A 17299-nucleotide genomic window follows, 5' to 3' on the forward strand; every position below is an offset into this window, starting at 1 on the left:
CCTTTTGAAGTAGCCAGCAAAGGGTTTTTTCTCAAATGCATGTTCATGGTGAGGGAAAAATGTGATGGTTCAGGAGAGTTTATGATGAAAGCACTAGTTCCTTTTCCCACCCCTCCCCACCTCAGTTCCCTTTTCAGGGAAACCACAACAGTTGTTTCTGGTGGATTCTTTTAGTTTACTTCTTTCATTTCTTGGTTTCCTAATTTTAAGCATTATCTATTGATTTTCTGCTTTGATAGTCAAGGTTTAACTCTTATTTACCAACTGTCAAGAATTATAAGGGATCTGAGATTTGACCTTACTTGAAGCTAACAAGTTAGCCTGCCAGTTTTGTGGATGCTGGTGGAAGGCTCAGTTAGAGATAAAGTACAGTTTATTACTCATAGCAGTAGCAGTAGCCAGAGTAGCAGCATTCATTTGTGTCAGTGTCCTAAGCCTCAATTCCCACAGGGCACTGCAGACAGGGCCACATAATACCTGTTTGCATAGTAGGTTTTGTTACTGGAGAAAACTCTGAGCTTAGAGATTTCAAATATTTTATAATGGGGAGTAAGTGTGCCTGGCCTTTGCTCCAGAGGGAGATAGTAAGCATGTCTGCTTTTTGTTCTTGAAGAAAAGACTTTATATCTTGCAAGGTCATTTGCTGTATGAACATCTTTGAAAATAACAGTCCAGAACAAAGAGCAGACAGTGTCTTGCCTGAAAGACCTAGAGACCCATTACAAATTATTTCTTCACACCACTACCCCATTCCCCATCTTCTTTCTGCTGTAGTTCTGCCATTATTTTTAGCTCTCTGGTCATCTTGGTAAATACTATGTATTTATTTTTATTTCACTAACAATAGATGGTGTCTTTTGACTTCCTGCTCTGAAAGAGGAGTATATAAGATAGGAATCCTTGTAAGTGTTAGAAAACTAGTTCAACCATAACTTAAGTGGAAAAGAAAATTGGTTCGAAGAACTGAGAGTCTGAGGAGGATAGAGTAGGACAGGATCCACATGCTCAATCCTTGCTTTGAAGAGTTGCTCTCTTGCTGTTATCAGTCTGATTTCCTCCTTTTAGCTTTATTTTCAGGATCCTTCACACCCTGCCACCCCCCCACCCCCACCCCGCCACCCATTCTAGGCTGTGTGTTTATTTCCAAACAAGTTATGGCAAGGTGGAGAGAATAGACTGGTATAGTTAACAGCCTGGTCACATGCACACTCTTAGAGATGGGTATGGGGTCAACCCTATATGAAACACATGTGTTAGGGGTCTGAAGAAGGTAATTCTCCAAAGATAAAACAGGATGCCATTACCTCCCCATATCAGAATTCTCATTTGTATTCTTTTTTGGGGGGCATTTTTTGCTTTTATAGCTTCCTATGAAACAGTTAAGTTACACTTTTTAAAGATAATATCAAATTTCTAGTATCTCCCTTTTTCATAGTTAGCTTCCTTGATGCCCTCTATCTTCCTGCTCCATTCTGTGAGCTTTATTTAGAACTGCTGCCCAACTGACATCCTGTGACTTGCCTTCATTATGCTCCTGTTTCCCATATATTCCTCTTTCTTGAATTATTGCTTTGTTTTGCTAGTGTACATACTAAGGTAAGATGTGTGGGAGGTAAATTTTGAGTGATTCCGTGTCTGGAAGGGTTTTTATTTTGTTCTTAAACTGGAATGTTAGTGTGGCTGGGAATGGAATTCTAGGTTTGAACATCATTTTCTGTCACATTTTTAAAGGCATTGCTCAACTATTAGTATCCTTCATTATTGATGAGAATTCCTAGGCCAGTTTGATTCTTGGTTCCTTTGTAGATGAGCTGCCTTTTCTCTGAAAGCTTTTAGTATCTTTTTGATCTTGTCTGAAATTTTCCAATGATATGTCTTGATGTTGGTCTCTATTGATTTGAGCACTGAGTGGGCCCTATTGTAAGACTTCTATAAATCTATTAACTTAATCATCTTTTGGGGAAAACATATTTTTTTGGAAACTTTCTCCAATTTTTTTTCTTTTCATTCTGGAATTCTTTTTTTTTTGTTTAATTTTTTATTGAAGGATAGTTGACACACAATGTTACTAGTTTCAAGTGTAGAACATAGTGATTCACCATCTCTATATGTTACACTGTGCTCTCCACCAGTGTACTTACCATCTGTCACTCTCCAGTGCTGTTATAATACATACCACTGACTGTATTCCCTGTTCTTTCTGGAATTCTTCTAATCAAATGCTGATCTCCTGGACTGATGCTGTGGGTCCTTTGGTAATTTTTTGTCTCTGTTTTTGTCTATTTTCTAGATTTCATCTTCACAACTTCAAACTTTATATTGCCTTTTTATTTATTTATTTTAAAGTTTATTTTGAGAGAGAGAGAGAGCATGAGCAGGGGAGGGGCAGAGAGAGAGGGAGAATCCCAAGTAGGCTCTGTGCTATTAGCGCAGAGCCCAACATGGGGCTCAGTCTCATGATCCTGAGATAGTGACCTGAGCTGAAACCAAGAATTGGATGCTTAACTGACTGAGCCACCCAGGCGCCTCCTCTATATTGCCTCTTTAAATTGATATTTTATTTCCAAGAGTCTTTCTCATTCTTTTTTGCTTTTTCACGGCATCGTGTTTTGCTTTATGGATGCAATATCTTGACTGTTTCTGAAGATCTTAATTACAAGGCTTTTGACAAGATCTGTTCTGTTTTATGAATTCTCTTTCTTCCTTTGTCACATTTCTTTAACTTTTGTTTTCTTGTCTCTTTCAAGTTACAGATGTTTGATTCTGATTTAACCAATCAAATGGAAGAATGAAACCGTATAAAATTGATTTTGGGGGTGCCTAGATGGCTCAGTTGGTTAAGTGTCTGACTCTTGGTTTTGGCTCAGGTCATGATCTCACAGTCTGAGATCGAGCCCGGAACTCTGCACTGGGCATGGAGCCTACTTAAGATTCTGTCTCTCCCTCTGCTCCTCTCCTGCATGTGCTCTCTCACGCTCTCAAAATAATAATAATAATAATAATAATAATAATAATAATAAATAAAATAAAATTGATTGGGATCTCTGCCTAGACAAGGTCTGTCAACTGGTGAGCTTTGCATTAAGGTGAGCAGTTTGGGGAGGCCCCATTATTCTTGGTCAGTGGTGCTAATGCCTTTAATAGCTGCTGTTCTCTTCAGACAGTTTAATTTCATTAAAGAAGGATCTTCTAGTTTTAAATGTTTTTAATATTGTAAAATTTCAAAGATAATGAGGATTATGAAAAGAGCCAATGATATAGGGTCTAGAAGTGTTCAAGTAATCATCTTTCCTGCGTTTTAGAGTGAAAAGTTTGAAGGTATAGAGTAGTATAGTAGAGAACAGCCCAGACGTTAAGAGCCAGAGGGCTCGTGTTCAAATCTGGTTCTGCCACTGAGTTACACTTAGGTCACTTACAAGTTACTTAGCCTTTCAGTGCCTGCCCACTTTTCTCATCTGTAATATTTAGATAATAATACTCACCTATTAGGGTTGTTATGAGGATTTAGTTAAAAGTACATACTAGATACTTGGCATATGATAAATTCTCAGAAGGTGTTAATTTTTTTTCTCTCTTTGCCAATAATAATTATGCAATTTAGATATGGTGATGATTGCCCACAGCAGAGATTTTGGTACGATTAGGTAACTTTAGATTGTGTTTTTCTCTTTAGAACCTCAAAAAACATTTGGTGTCATTACTTGAAGTGCTGAAATGTGTATGTGCAAATGTTTTCATAAAAGTCTTTGAAAGGTTCTCCTCCCCCACCTCCAAAGGATCTTACTAAAGATAACTTGATAAGAAAAGTAGTCTTGGAGCACAGCCAGAAAACTAGGAATGAAAAAATACTATTTCCATTCCCAGAAACCTCTGTACAATCAGAATCATATGTGCTCAGGATGTTAGGGAAGCTTTGTTCCCATGCAAAACACACTGACAGTCCTACTTCTTGGATTTCAGAAAATGTTGAAAGTGTCTTTATAAATCGATGTCTAGGGCAGGACTGGCAGGAGGAAATAGTTCTTGAAAGAATTTTTTTTTTCTTCTAGTACACCCCCATTATGTTGGAACACTGTGAGACTTTCCTCACCACACTCTTCTGACTATTTGTGAAATTCAGGTGAATTATATAAAACTCTTGTGTGGTTGTTCCTATCTCCCTACCCTCTCCAAACTTGACCCTTATTTGAACTAGGGGGTTTTAGTTTGAATTATTGATCTTGTTTTTTGTTTTTGTTTTTGTTTTTTCCTCTCCCACATAGTGGAGGAAGTCCTTGGAATCTATTATTGTTTCTGTTATTATTATTTACTTTTTGAAATGCAGATGCACACAAAAGTAGTCAGTGAGCTCCTGTATATCAGTTAGTTTCAACATTTTGCCATAGTTGTTTATTCTTGTCCCCATTTAAAAACAATTTTTAAACCAAATTCTAGACATTGTGTCATTTTAGTGCTGAATGTATCAATATGTGTTTTTTAAAGGGACATTTTTGGGTACCTAGGTGGCTCAGTCGGTGAAGCGTCCAACTTCAGCTCAGGTCACGATCTCACAGCTTGTGGGTTTAAGTCCCACATCGGGCTCTGTGTTGACAGCTCAGAGCCTGGCGCCTGCTTTGAATTCTGTGTCTCCCCCTCTCTCTGCCCGTCCCATGCTCATGCTCTGTCTCTCAATAATAAATAAAGGTTAAAAAAAATTTTTTTTAAAGGGACATTCTCCCCCATAACCACAGGGCCATTGTTTTACCTAACAAAATTAACAGATTGCTCTGTTGCCTAGCTTTTGAATTTTACTCTCCATATTAGTATCATCAAATTCCTTTACTTTGTCTAAAACCCAGATATATTCAGGTAGTGGTATCATTTTTAAAGGACCTGTTTTTCTTCATTTACATGAAAATAATTTGTATTTTCCAAGTGCTTTGATTTTAATTTACAGAAAGTTTCAAGCACATAAAAATAGATGAAATCCATGTAATAACCCCCCATGTACCTACCACCCAGCTTTGACAGTTATGAACTCAGTGTTCAATTTTCTTTCATCTGTTCTTCCACTTTCTTCCTCTGGGGTTATTTTCAGACAAATCACAGATGTCATTTCATTTGTAGTCTAGTGTATCTTTAAAGGATAAGGACTCTTTAAAATATATGTATATATATATATATTAAAAAATGTATATGTATTTATCCCCCAAGCCTTGATATCATCAAATATCCATTGTTCAAATTTCCAGTTGTCTCACATGTCCTAGTTTATTATATTTATTTATTTTTCAAATGTTACAGTTTTTTTAAAGCTTACACAAAGGCAATTTATTAACAGAAGACAATAATTTGGGAATCCTGCTCATAGACCGCAACCACAATGACCCCTATTCTTGTGGGTGCTATTGGAGGGGATAGGGGTGACATTCTCAATCCTCCTGATCTTCATTCCTGAGTGGGCAAGGGCTCTGAGGACTGACTGGGCCTAGGTTCAGGGGTCTTGGTTCTATTTCCTCCTGTGGCCTGGAGTTTGATGTGGAGTACAGTGATGCTCAGCTCCTTGCACCCTCTGGGCTACATGCTGGGTAGTCAACAAGGCAGCATAGGGAGAGGATGCATCTTGGTCAGCCTCACCTTCATCCCACCAGTCACCTGGCAGATTGTTGCCTTGACAGATTGGTGACTTGGACAAATGTGTCACTGAGACATGTAAAGATGTGGTAGACAGCAAACGCATTTTCTCCTTCAGCTACCTGAGGTCCAAGGCTAATGACCTATTCTTCCTTCTTTTCTTTCCCCTTGCAAGGAGCCTTTTCTGAGTGTCTCCTCCATACTTTGACACTGGAAAGCTCAATGTCCTAGTTTTTATCAGGATCCACATAAGGTCACGAACTTCCAGCTGGTTGGTAATGACTTTTTAAATCCTTTTTAGTTTAGAGCTTCCCCCTCACTACCTCTTTTTTATCCCTCTTCTGGTAATTTCTTTATTAAAGAAACCAGGTTTTTGGTCCTTTAGAGTTTCCAAGTCTGGATTTTAATGATTATATCCCTGTGGTTGATAACATGTTCTTATGTCTTGTTCTCTCTAGTAAACTGTTACTATCACTGTTGAGCATACTAAATATTCTTGTAATTCTGAAGATACAAAGGTTATTATTTTGTAAATTTTAGAATTGATTTAAATTCTATACAGGTATATAATGCCAGTTACCATTTAAGGTGTGGCCTTTTCTTTTTGGTGAAACAGTATTTTAAAAAAATATTTTAATCCCCCCTCCATATTTTATTTATTTTGAGAGAGAGTGTGAGCGAGTGGGGGAGGGGCAGAGAGAGAAGGAGAGAGAGAGAATCCCAAGCAGGCTCTGTGCTGTCAGCACAGAGCCCAACATGGGGCTTTGATCCCACACACCGTGAGATCATGACCTGACCCAAAATCAGAGACGCTGAACCGGCTGAGCTATCTGGGCACTCCAGTGAAACAGTATTTGTAAAGTGAGTTGATAGCTAATTAGAAGTTGTAAGCCAGATTCCTTGGCATTGCAGTGGACTACTCTTCACATAATGAAAAGCAGCCCTGTCAGGGCAACATTAAAAAGAATTTTATTGATGTTACGCAGTATCTAGTACACTTAGCTTTATCTTCTGAAATACATAGGTAGTGGAATTCCATTGTATCCTCATGTAAAATGAAGGCTGTATCAGTGGCCTTTGGTGGGTCTTGAGTGAGAAAGCACCTAGCACAGTGCCAAGTATGGAAGAGACATTTGAATGTTCATTTCCTTTTCTGTAAGCATGGTCATAATTGTGAGATTCTTCTGTCTTCATTAGAAAGTTTTAGGTAAAAGGCTGGTGGCCAGGAAAACCATACCTAGTCTAAAGGGTTAGTTTGGGCCAAGAACAGGTCTGTCAGAGTGAGCCAGGGTGCACAGTCTTAGAACAGGTTATGGAATAGATGGTCAGAACAGATGAGTCATGTCACACATACCGTGTTCCACTGTTCTCCCTTTCCCCTCAACCCATGTTCCACCGTTCCCCTTTCCCCACCGACCTCTGTGGTTGCTGTCTGACAGATAGTACAGCAGAAGATGGGCATTAGGTCAGTCCTAGTACAAGAAAAACAGTGATTGGACCACTAGGAAGACAGAGCAGCAGAGGTGGCCATAGGGAACTAGGGACCAGGCAAACAGACTGGCCGAAAGATGTAGGTATAGCTCCAGCAGCAAGGAAGGACAAGGTGGTTGCAGAGTAATGTGCAGAAAGTCTAATGAGAACAACCATGAAGGACCATTTCTCTCCTCCTCTTCCCCCTCCCCTTCCCCTCTCCCTCCCCTTCCTCCTCCTCCTCCTCCTCCTCCTCCTCCTCCTCCTCCTCCTCCTCCTCCTCCTTCTTTCTTGCAGTTTCTGGTTTCTTAAATGACAGTTTCTTTCATGAGGCCTTAAAATAGTTTACTGGTAAGAGTATTTCAGCTAAGCTTCTAGGTTTGAATAACAGAACATCCAAATGGAGATGACTTTTGGAATTCTTTTTATCAGCTAGAATCAGACATTTGGACCATCTAGTACACTTAGCTTCTGCTTGCTCCTGCTTGGTTGTGTAGGAAATTTATATGATGTTAGGCTAGCTAATAGTATAGACATTAAATTTATTTATTTTGCAGTTTTATACCTTTATTTGACAGCATTTAGTTCTTACCCACGTTAATTGCCTGTAGATTTTGGAGAGTGGTGACAGGTGCATAGGTAACCAATGTATACAGCTTGTTTGGTGAATTTTTATCCTTGTTACGTTTTCTGGTCAACCGCGCACATATGTGGTATGGAACATTTCGTATGCCTTTTGCCCAGAAAGCTTTGTTGAACCTGGTGTCCATGTGCACATCTCTTTCATGGCAAATTTCCAGATGTCTTTGAGTACCCGAGGGGCACTCTTCTTGAAACCCACTCCATGGATGTGCTTGTGAATGTTGATGGTGTATTCTTTGGTTACTACCTTGTTGATAGCCAAACAGCCCTTCTTTTTTGCCACCCTTCTTTGCAGTAGTCATTCTGCCAGGTCCTGGTTGCAAAAAAACAAACAAAAACAAAACAAAAAACAAAAAAAACAAGAATAGTATAGAAATTTATACACCCTTGCTCACATCAAGTGATTGTCATCTCTTGTTTGGGGGAAAGTATAGGGATAGAGGAATCTCCTCAAGGAAACTCCCTTTAGTAGTTATTTTTCTCATAGCTAGCAGCTAATCTGAGTACTCTGACTAGAATAGGCTTAATAATTATAAAGTAGTGCTAAGTTACTTATTAGCTATGGGAAACAAATTGTATGGTATTTCCTGGGTTTAAAGAAGAATTGATTAAAGGCTAAGAAATTGGTTTTCCTTCTTTGGGAAGGTCCTTTCTAAATCTAACTAGTCTTTGGGCACATACATCAAAGTGTAAGGGACTTGCCTGTGATTTGAACTACATCTATATCTCTTTCTGGTGAATAAAAGAAGTAGCAAAGAAGCTAAGTGTCAGAGCTTGTAAAGAGATTCTGGGGCAAGTTTGCTCCTAATGTTCCTTAATTTAAGCAAGATGGTTTCATGTTTCTTTTCTGGAATAAACTATGAAAACAAATATGTTGAGCATACTGGAGCAGAGTAGAGTAGGAGAAACAGTCAAGGACATTGTACATTCATTGACTGGGGTAGAAAGTACCCACAGTGGCCTATGTTATTCTGATACAATAGAACAACCTAGATAAATAGATAAATTTTTTTTTTATATAATCAAGTTTACTCATTATTTTTGAGAGAGAGAGCGAGCGCACAAGCAGGGAAGGGGCACAGAGAGAGAGAGGGAGACACAGAATCTGAAGCGGGCTTCCAGGCTCTGAGCTGTCAGCACAGAGCCCAACGTGAGGCTCTAACTCACAAACCGCGAGCGAGATCATGACCTGAGCCGAAATCAGATGCTTAACGGACTGAGCCCCGATAAAATGTTTTAATATGCGTTAATTTCTAGGACTCTACAGAACTCACGTTTTAAGCATAGGCTATTCTTTCTTTCAGTAAAATGTTAAATGCCACCTATGTCTTAACACCATTACAAGAACTGACCAAGTTGTTGAAAAATGATTACATAAGAGTGAGCACTAATTTTGGTTTGCTTTGAACAAAGTAGACAGGACCATTCTGTCTAATTATATTATCGAGTGGGTACTCTGCTAAGGGATCTGATCCTCACCACAACTCTGAAGTATCAGACTCAGAAGTAGTGACTCACCCAATGTCATAGAGCGAAGAAAAAATGGCTACTCTTAGAGTAGAATCCAGGCTTTGCAGGAATTGAGGTGATATTTTGCTTAACCATTGGGGGGGGGTGTCTTTTGTGTAAATTACTATATTTAAATAGTCTGTGACATCATAATTTACTGTTTTTACTAAATATCACAAATTAGGATTCGATAACTGGTTACTCCCCCCACCCTGGCCCTCCCATGGAGCTAAATTAGGATTGGAGCTTCCAATTTCATAGGTGGTAGCCTGTGGGGAGCTGTTGGGAAGGGAAGAACTTGGATCCTGTTATCTATTTCCATAGTTATAAATTTTTTGGAATTTTTGAAGCCACGAGAACTTTTTTTTTTAATCCCCTTAATTTCCTTCTTCCTCATCTTGCTTCCATTTCCTGCCCCCAAATAAAAATAATCACATTTGTAAAAGAGGGCAAAGGGTGTTGAGAACCAGCAGGTTTAGGCAGATGTTAAGTGTAAAGGGCAGGAAGCCATGTTTACTAGGCCAGGTAACTGCCTGAGAAGAGATGTGCCCTTAGAGAAGAGTCTGGGTACAAGGGTGGTAAAGACAGAGACAATTTCAGTTTCCCTTGAAGACTGTCATTCATATGGGTCCTGTGGGGCTGATGTAAAGGAGTTATTTCATTGGACCTGTTGGAAGGCTCTTGTTCTGTGTCCAAGTGGGTGAGAAGTATTTTTTTTTTCTTTTAAATTATGTGAGGGGTCTGTTGAGCACATTGGAGCAGAGTGGAGTATAATAGTCAAGGGCATTGTACATTCATTGCCTGGAGCAGAAGGCACCCACATTGGCCTGGGTTATTCTGATATGATAGAATGCCACTCGTTGGATGTAACAGAGGAGAACAACAAAAGCAGAACAATGATCAGTTTTTTAAATTTCTGTAGTTTGTTAGGAGATCTGTGTATAATAGTAAATTTATTCACAAGTGAATTAACTAGCAGGTTTTTGCTTGGTTGCTATTGCAACTATCACAGTTCCTTTCCCTACTGGGAATCCAGGTGGACTCTTGAGAAAGGTTCTTGGTTTTGTCACCTGGCTTGGTGACCTGCCGAAAACCACGTGAGATGTGCTTTATGTACCCTCATGAACTTGTGACCTTGAGTGTACCAGGGTCTAATACTATGATGGTATTAAATAAACTTCCTTTTGCATTTAGATTTTGAGGTTGGAAAAGCACTCTATGCCTTCCTTTGGTAAAAGTCTCTGAAGTTGAACAGTCTTTGTTGGTGGAATGCCTTTTCTGCCACTGGAGAGGTTCAGGCTGTGTGACCCCTTAGAGAATGGGTTATAAAAAGGACTCAAAAGTCATACTGGAAATAGGTAACCTTTAGATTATATACACATTTTGTTCATTTTTAAAATGTAAAAGTTAAAGATTTTCCTAAATCTAGAAAAGTAAAACTGGAAAAAAGATTTTAAATTTCTTTTTTCTTTACTCTTCACCCACATTATTAGGTTTTCATAGCTCTAATCAGTATCTGTGTTTCCCTCCTATTTGGAAATATGCTTACTTCATACATAACAGGTATCGTTCTTTAAAACAAAGGGGGGGTTTCAAACTTTCTCTGCTTTCCACAGTCCAAATACCTTTATGACTGTATCATAAATGTAAATAAAGCTTATCTTCAGTAATTGCATTTCTGGAAACAGCTTTAAGTCCTTCTCCACTTACCAGGCAGTCAGGTTTCGGAAAGGATGTTTTTTTGTTTTTGTTTTTTAAATGTGTTTATAGGGGCACCTGGGTGACTCATTTGGTTAAGCATCTGACTTTGGCTCAGGTCATGATCTCACGGGTTGGTGAGTTTGAGCCCCGCGTTGGGCTCTGTGCTGACAGCTCAGAGCCTGGAGCCTGCTTCGAATTCTGTGTCTCCCTCTCTCGCTGCCATTCCCCCGTTCATGCTGTCTCTCTCTCTCTCAAAAATAAATATTAAAAAAAAATAAATAAATGTTTATATACTCTAGTGGTATTTGCATACACATTTTATTTTTAAAATATGTAACTTATTTCATTTGTAAGACAAATTAATTTGTTCAGCTAAAGCAAACAACCAACCAAATAAAACCAACCGTTGTCCTTTATTTTAGTTGCAATTTTTGGCAGCTTTTATTCCTTGGTTTTCTGACATATTCCAGGCTATTTTCTAGTTGTCCTGTTGTGCTCAGGTTTTAAGAAACTGGCCATCAGGGGGTGAAAATGGCAGAATTCTGTATCCTTAAATGAACGTACTAACTCAGCATTTGCCCATTTCTGCATGTCTTGTCAAGAAAAAGTAGATTTGCTAACATCATTGGACAGGAGACACAAAGCATTATACTTTGGAAGATAGCGGCTATTTTAAATCTTCATCATTCTCTTTTGAAAATACTCAAAATACAAAATAACACTAAAGAGGAGAGGTGCAAGTTTTTTTTGATATCACTACAGAGTTGGATGTCTCATTTGCAAACTGTGTCATATAATGGGCTTCTCTTTGTTAGCTTGTTTGAATATATTCGTGTCTCTTTTTTTCCATTTATGGCCCACCAGTGTCTCTGTGAATGGCTGTATGAACAACCGACCTCACTCACTGGTCTGTGTTGTCTTATCCATTGGCCAAATTTCAACCATGATTCCAGTGATGTACCTATTTAACAATTTTACTATTCCCTTTAGGAATCACTATAAAGATCTATACCCAAAGGATATTTGGCAACAGTAGGAATATGACTTTGATCCTAAGTTTTATAAATTTACATTAGAGAGACTTATAAACAATTTTTTGTTTTCATTGGATAAATATTAAAAAAAATTTTTTTTTAAGTTTATTTATTTTGGGAGGGAGGAGGGGCAGAGAGAGAGAATTCCAAGCAGGTTCCACACTGTCAGTGCAGAGCCCGACATGGGGTGTAAACTCCCAACCCGCAAGATCATGACCTGAGCTGAAATCAAGAGTTGGACTTAACCAACTGAGCCACCCAGGGGCCCCTGATGTTTTCATTTTACTTTAGAGACAGGGAGAGTGAGAGAGTGCGCACAAACTGGAGAGGGGCAGAGGGGGAAAGAGAGAATCCTAAGAAGGCTCCTTGCTCATGGAGGAACCTGATGCTGGGCTCAGTTTAAGGACTGTGAAATCATGACCTGAGCTGAAATTAGGAGCTGGTTGCTCAACCCACTCAACCACCCAGGTGCCCTTGTTTTCATTTGTTTCTTGTTATTAGGAACTTAAAGTGTTGATTCATTCGGAAAAGACCTCAGATGAGATGAAATTTGAAGTGTTTATAAAGATAGTTACCCGTTTGGGGTGGCTAGGTGGCTCAGTTAGGTAAGTGTCCGACTCTTGATTTTGGCTCAGGTCATGATCTCACATTTTGTGCGTTTGAGCCCCATGCCGGCCTCTGCGCTGACAGTGTGGAGCCTGCTTGGGATTCTCTCCCTCTCTCCGTCTCTCTCTGCTCCTCCCCAGATCATGTATGTTGTCTCTCTCTCTCAAAATAAACATTAAAAAAAAATAAAAGCAAACTTACCTGTTTTGAGTGCTCACAGCATTTTTTGCTAAGCATTTTACATGCATATGTGTTAAGGACGCAAGATTTTTGTTGTCATATTATTAGACCTACAAGCGAGGTATTCTTTAAAAAAAAAAAAAACCCAAAACTTCCAGGGAGGTTCTAATCAACTAAAGTTGAGAACAGTTGCTTTAGGAAGATTAACAGATACCTGGGACACCTGGCTGGCTCGGTTGGAAGAGGGTGCAACTCTTGATCTCAGGTTTGTGACTTCAAGCCCCACATTGGGTATAGAGATTTCTAAAATAAATAAACTTCAAAAAAAAAAGGGGGGGGGTGGGGAGGATCCACAGATACTTGGCTTGGGTCTCTGGGTGGCTGGTTAAGTTTCTTGGAGAGAAACTATGGAAAGGGGCTTAGTGTGTAAGTGTCCGGTTGGGTTGGCAGTTGGAAATAGGATCTGAAGCCCAGAGGCAGTTGGGTTCTAGAGATGAAGTATGGGAGAATTATTGGCAGCTGGATGGTATTCAGGGTTATAGGGTTAGGTAAACTTGCTCTGGGAGAGCTTGCATGATGAAGAAAAGATGCAGAATCCTAGGGAACCTTGAAATGTTTTGAGTGGACAGAAAGGAGTAAGAGAACAGATACATAGGTGTTCAACGAAGAAACAGGAACAGCAGAGGAGTGTGTGGTATTTCAGAGGCCAAGAGAGAAGATAGGATCAGATTACAGAGAACAGAGGTGCCTGGCATATGGTGAGTGCTCAATAAATACTTGTTGCAAGTAGAATTTAAGTTTCCAGTGGATTATCAGTTAGGAGATTGCTTGGTAAAAATTTAATTGGCAGTAGTATTTTTCCTACCTTACTCCTAGGCTTGTCTTGTTCCCCTTTGTAAGTTCCTTATTCTCTGCTTTAACAGAGTTTTATAGGGCTTTGCTATAGGCCATTGTTCTCCCAAGTGTGGTTCCCCAGACCAGAAGCGTCAACATCACCTGGGAACTTGTTAGAAGTGAAAATCCTCAGGCCCTACCCAGATCTACTGAATCAGAAGCTCTGGGGATGGGACCCATTCGTCTATGTTTTGACAAACCTTCCATGTGATTGTGATGCTTGCTCAAATTTGAAAACCAATGTCTTAAGACTTTTTCTCTGTGCTTTCTACTTAGGTGTTTAGTTTTTTTTTGTTTTTGTTTTTGTTTCTGTTTTTTTTTTTTTTTTAATCATGGCTTCAATTACCATGTATGTGCCAAAACTTCCAAATTTACCTCTTCGATCCGTTCTTCTGAGGACCAGGTCCACAGATCTAATTGTGTGTTATTCATTTTGATTTGGATGTCTCTCAGTTCCTCCAGCTCAATTTGTCCAAAATTGAACTCAGAATTTTTCTCCCAGCCATCTTTTCTGGGACTCTATAGTAGACACTTTTATCCATGTGGATGTTCATGCTAGAAACTTAAGCTTGATTCACTTTCTTACACAAACACTAACAAGTTCTAAGTATATTCCACTCTGTTGGTTTAGGACACACACACACACACACACACACACACACACACACACGTACCAAACAAACAAAATGGCGATAATGAGTAAGTGTCCCCCCAAGTTAATTGAGAGACAGTCTTTTAGGAAGTGTCAATTCTCAGAACTGCTAGTGAGTGATCAGCCTGCCTTGCTGAGTATGATTCCAGAGTTTAAAGGTTAATAAGTATTATAAAACATGGTTTCTAAACTCCAGTACTTCATCTTGTGTTCAACCAAAAGAACTTGTGTATAAATGTATAACATAATCTGGTTACTGTTACCGGAGAGAATATACAAAGCTATGTCTGTTGTAGTCCATAGACAGGTTGTGAAGTGTAGCTAGGATGTTTTGGTTGAAGTCATGATAGCACCACTTGCTGTGACCATGGGCAAGTTAACTTTTCCTTCACTATGCCTCAGTTTCCTTAACTGTAAAATTGGAGATAATAACCATCCATACTTCAGAGCTATTAGGATTAATTATACAGTATTTAAGACTTTGTAAGCGGTGCCTGGCATATAGGTAAAGGTTCAATAATGTAAGCTATATTATTACTATCTCTTCCACCTTGTCACTCTAGTCCATCCCTTCTTGAATTCTGTTGGCTACTAGTAGCTATTCAATTCAGACATACCATGCACTTGGATGCTTTAAAAATGCTTATGCATCCAGGTCTTCATTTAACCCTCCTCTGATTCCCCAGTTTAGGTTAAGGTTCCTTTTATATGTTTCCTTAATACCCTGTACTTTTTCACAGTACTTTGTAAACATTATTATTACGTTTTTAGTAATAGCTTTATTGAAATAGAATTCATATACCACACGGTTAACTCATTTAAAGTGTGCAGTTCAGTGCTATCCACAGAATTATGTAACCATCACCAAAATCAATTTTAGAGCATTTGATTCAAGTCGTAAGAGTACCACTTGCTATCATGAAGATAGCAGAAAGGGTCTCTGTACCCAGTAGGGGTCGTTTCACATACCCTCTACTCCTCCCAGAAAATCTGCTTTCTGTCTGTCAAGAGTTGCTTTTCTGGACATTTCATATAAATAGAACCATGTGTGTGATCTTTTGTGTTTGTTTTCTTTCATTTTGCATAATGTTTTCAAGGTTCATCCATGTTCTAGTACATACCAGTAAGTCATTTCTTTTTATGGTTGAATAGTATTCCCTTGTATGGATATACACAGTTTGTTTATTTGTTCATCAATTGATGGACATTTAGGTTGTTTCCACTTTCTGGCTGTTAGGAATAATGGTATTGTGAACATCCATGTACAGGTTTTTATGTGGACGTATGTTTTCATTTCTTGAATTTATACATCTTTAAGAGTGAAATTGCTGGGTCGTATGGTAACTCTATGTTTAACCTTTTGAAAAACTGCCAAATTGTTTTCCAATGCTCCTGTATACTTTTTACATTTCTAATACCAGTATATGAAGATTCCAATTTATCCATGTCCTTGCTAACATTTATTTTCACTTTTCAATTCTTGCCATTCTGGGGGGGTGTGAAGTAATCTCATTGTGGTTTTGATTTGCATTTTCCTGATAGCTAATGATGTTGGGCATTTATTCATGTGTTTATTAGTAGTATATCTTTGGAGAAATTATTTATTTCCTTTCCCCAGTATTTAATTGGGTTGTCTTTGTATTACTGGGTTACAAGAATTCATTATATCTTCTAGATACAGATTCCTTATCAGATACATAATTTGCAAGTATTTTCTCCCATTGTGGGAGGTTGTGTTTTTCACTTTCTTGATAGTTAAAATTTAACATTTTAAATTTGGTGGAGTCTGTTTTTTCTTCTGTTGCTTGTACTTTTGGTGTCATATGTAAGAAACCATTGCCTAATTCAAGAAGATTCATTGCCCAGTTTCTTCCAAGAGTTTTACATAGTTAGTTTTAGTTCTTACTCGTTACGTAACTATTTTTCTGTCTTCTCTGTTAGAATGTCAGCACCATAGGAGGACTAGGATGGTGTTTGTCTTATTTATTTGTCCTTTGGGTCTCATTTAAGGCTTGGGAAATACTAAGTGTTCAGTGATGATTGTTCATGATTTTGGAAAGACCAACTTTGAGGAGCTATTATCAAAATGCATTAAACACCTAACTTGAAACAGTCTAGTTTTTTGTTTTTTCTTTTAAAGCTAGGAACTGAAATATTTTGTTAATGTTGCCAGGAGCTGAATTAATACTGAACATTAGGTTTTAGGTAAATAAGTGTGTTAATTATAATTGCCTTACTTAGTTCTCAGAACTTGCTTGTTGGTAACATTACAAAACTGGACTTCATAGCTGAGTATTTTATGCATTTGCTTTTAGACTTTTAGAATTTTTACTCTGTTCTCCATCTTTGATTCTTAAAAGAATAAAGCAATGAACAAGTCCCATATTTCTAAACCTCTGTATGTCCTTGTGATAAACAAATTTTATGCCACTTTCCAGGAATCTGATACCACCCTCAGTAGGTGTTGGAAGGTATAGAACCTCTTTTCTGGTTATTTCCACAGTAAGGAGGAGGATTTTGTGAGGTTTTCCTAACAAATGATGTTCTCCTTCCTGTAATACTAGGTTTGGAGTTAAGGTGGCATCTGAAATGAGGGTTTGTTTTTTTTTTTTTAATTTTTTTTTCAACGTTTTTTATTGATTTTTGGGACAGAGAGAGACAGAGCATGAACGGGGGAGGGGCAGAGAGAGAGGGAGACACAGAATCGGAAACAGGCTCCAGGCTCCGAGCCATCAGCCCAGAGCCTGACGCGGGGCTCGAACTCACGGACCGCGAGATCGTGACCTGGCTGAAGTCGGACGCTTAACCGACTGCGCCACCCAGGCGCCCCTGAAATGAGGGTTTTGACGTATATGAAATTCAACTACTGTGACTTCCCTGAATAACATAGACTTTGTCTCTGTAAAATTGGAGCTTAATCTTTTGAGGAGAATTGGCATTTTGAGAATGAGTGATTTTGTACCTGACTAGGGGTCAGTTTTTTGTTTTTGTTTTTTAA

The 17299-nt window shown here is 38.7% G+C and overlaps 1 protein-coding gene and 1 pseudogene across 9 annotated transcripts in view; one reads left to right on the forward strand and one right to left on the reverse strand.

Moving 5' to 3' along the window:
• FBXO34 (F-box protein 34) overlaps positions 1-17299 on the forward strand; it is an 87813-nt gene that overhangs the window by 19683 nt on the left and 50831 nt on the right. For 2 of the 9 annotated variants that reach the window (XM_042943313.1, XM_042943317.1), the window contains exon 1: positions 13081-13513. The exons of the other annotated variants lie outside the window; for them this stretch is intronic. The gene's annotated coding sequence lies outside the window, so the exon portion shown is untranslated. Of the gene's footprint in view, positions 1-13080; positions 13514-17299 lie in introns of those variants that run through there. 9 annotated transcript variants of the gene reach the window in all.
• On the reverse strand, positions 7408-8433 carry LOC122222738 (annotated as a pseudogene).

This window comes from Panthera leo, chromosome B3 (assembly GCF_018350215.1).
Source record: "Panthera leo isolate Ple1 chromosome B3, P.leo_Ple1_pat1.1, whole genome shotgun sequence".
Classification (NCBI taxonomy): domain Eukaryota; kingdom Metazoa; phylum Chordata; class Mammalia; order Carnivora; family Felidae; genus Panthera; species Panthera leo.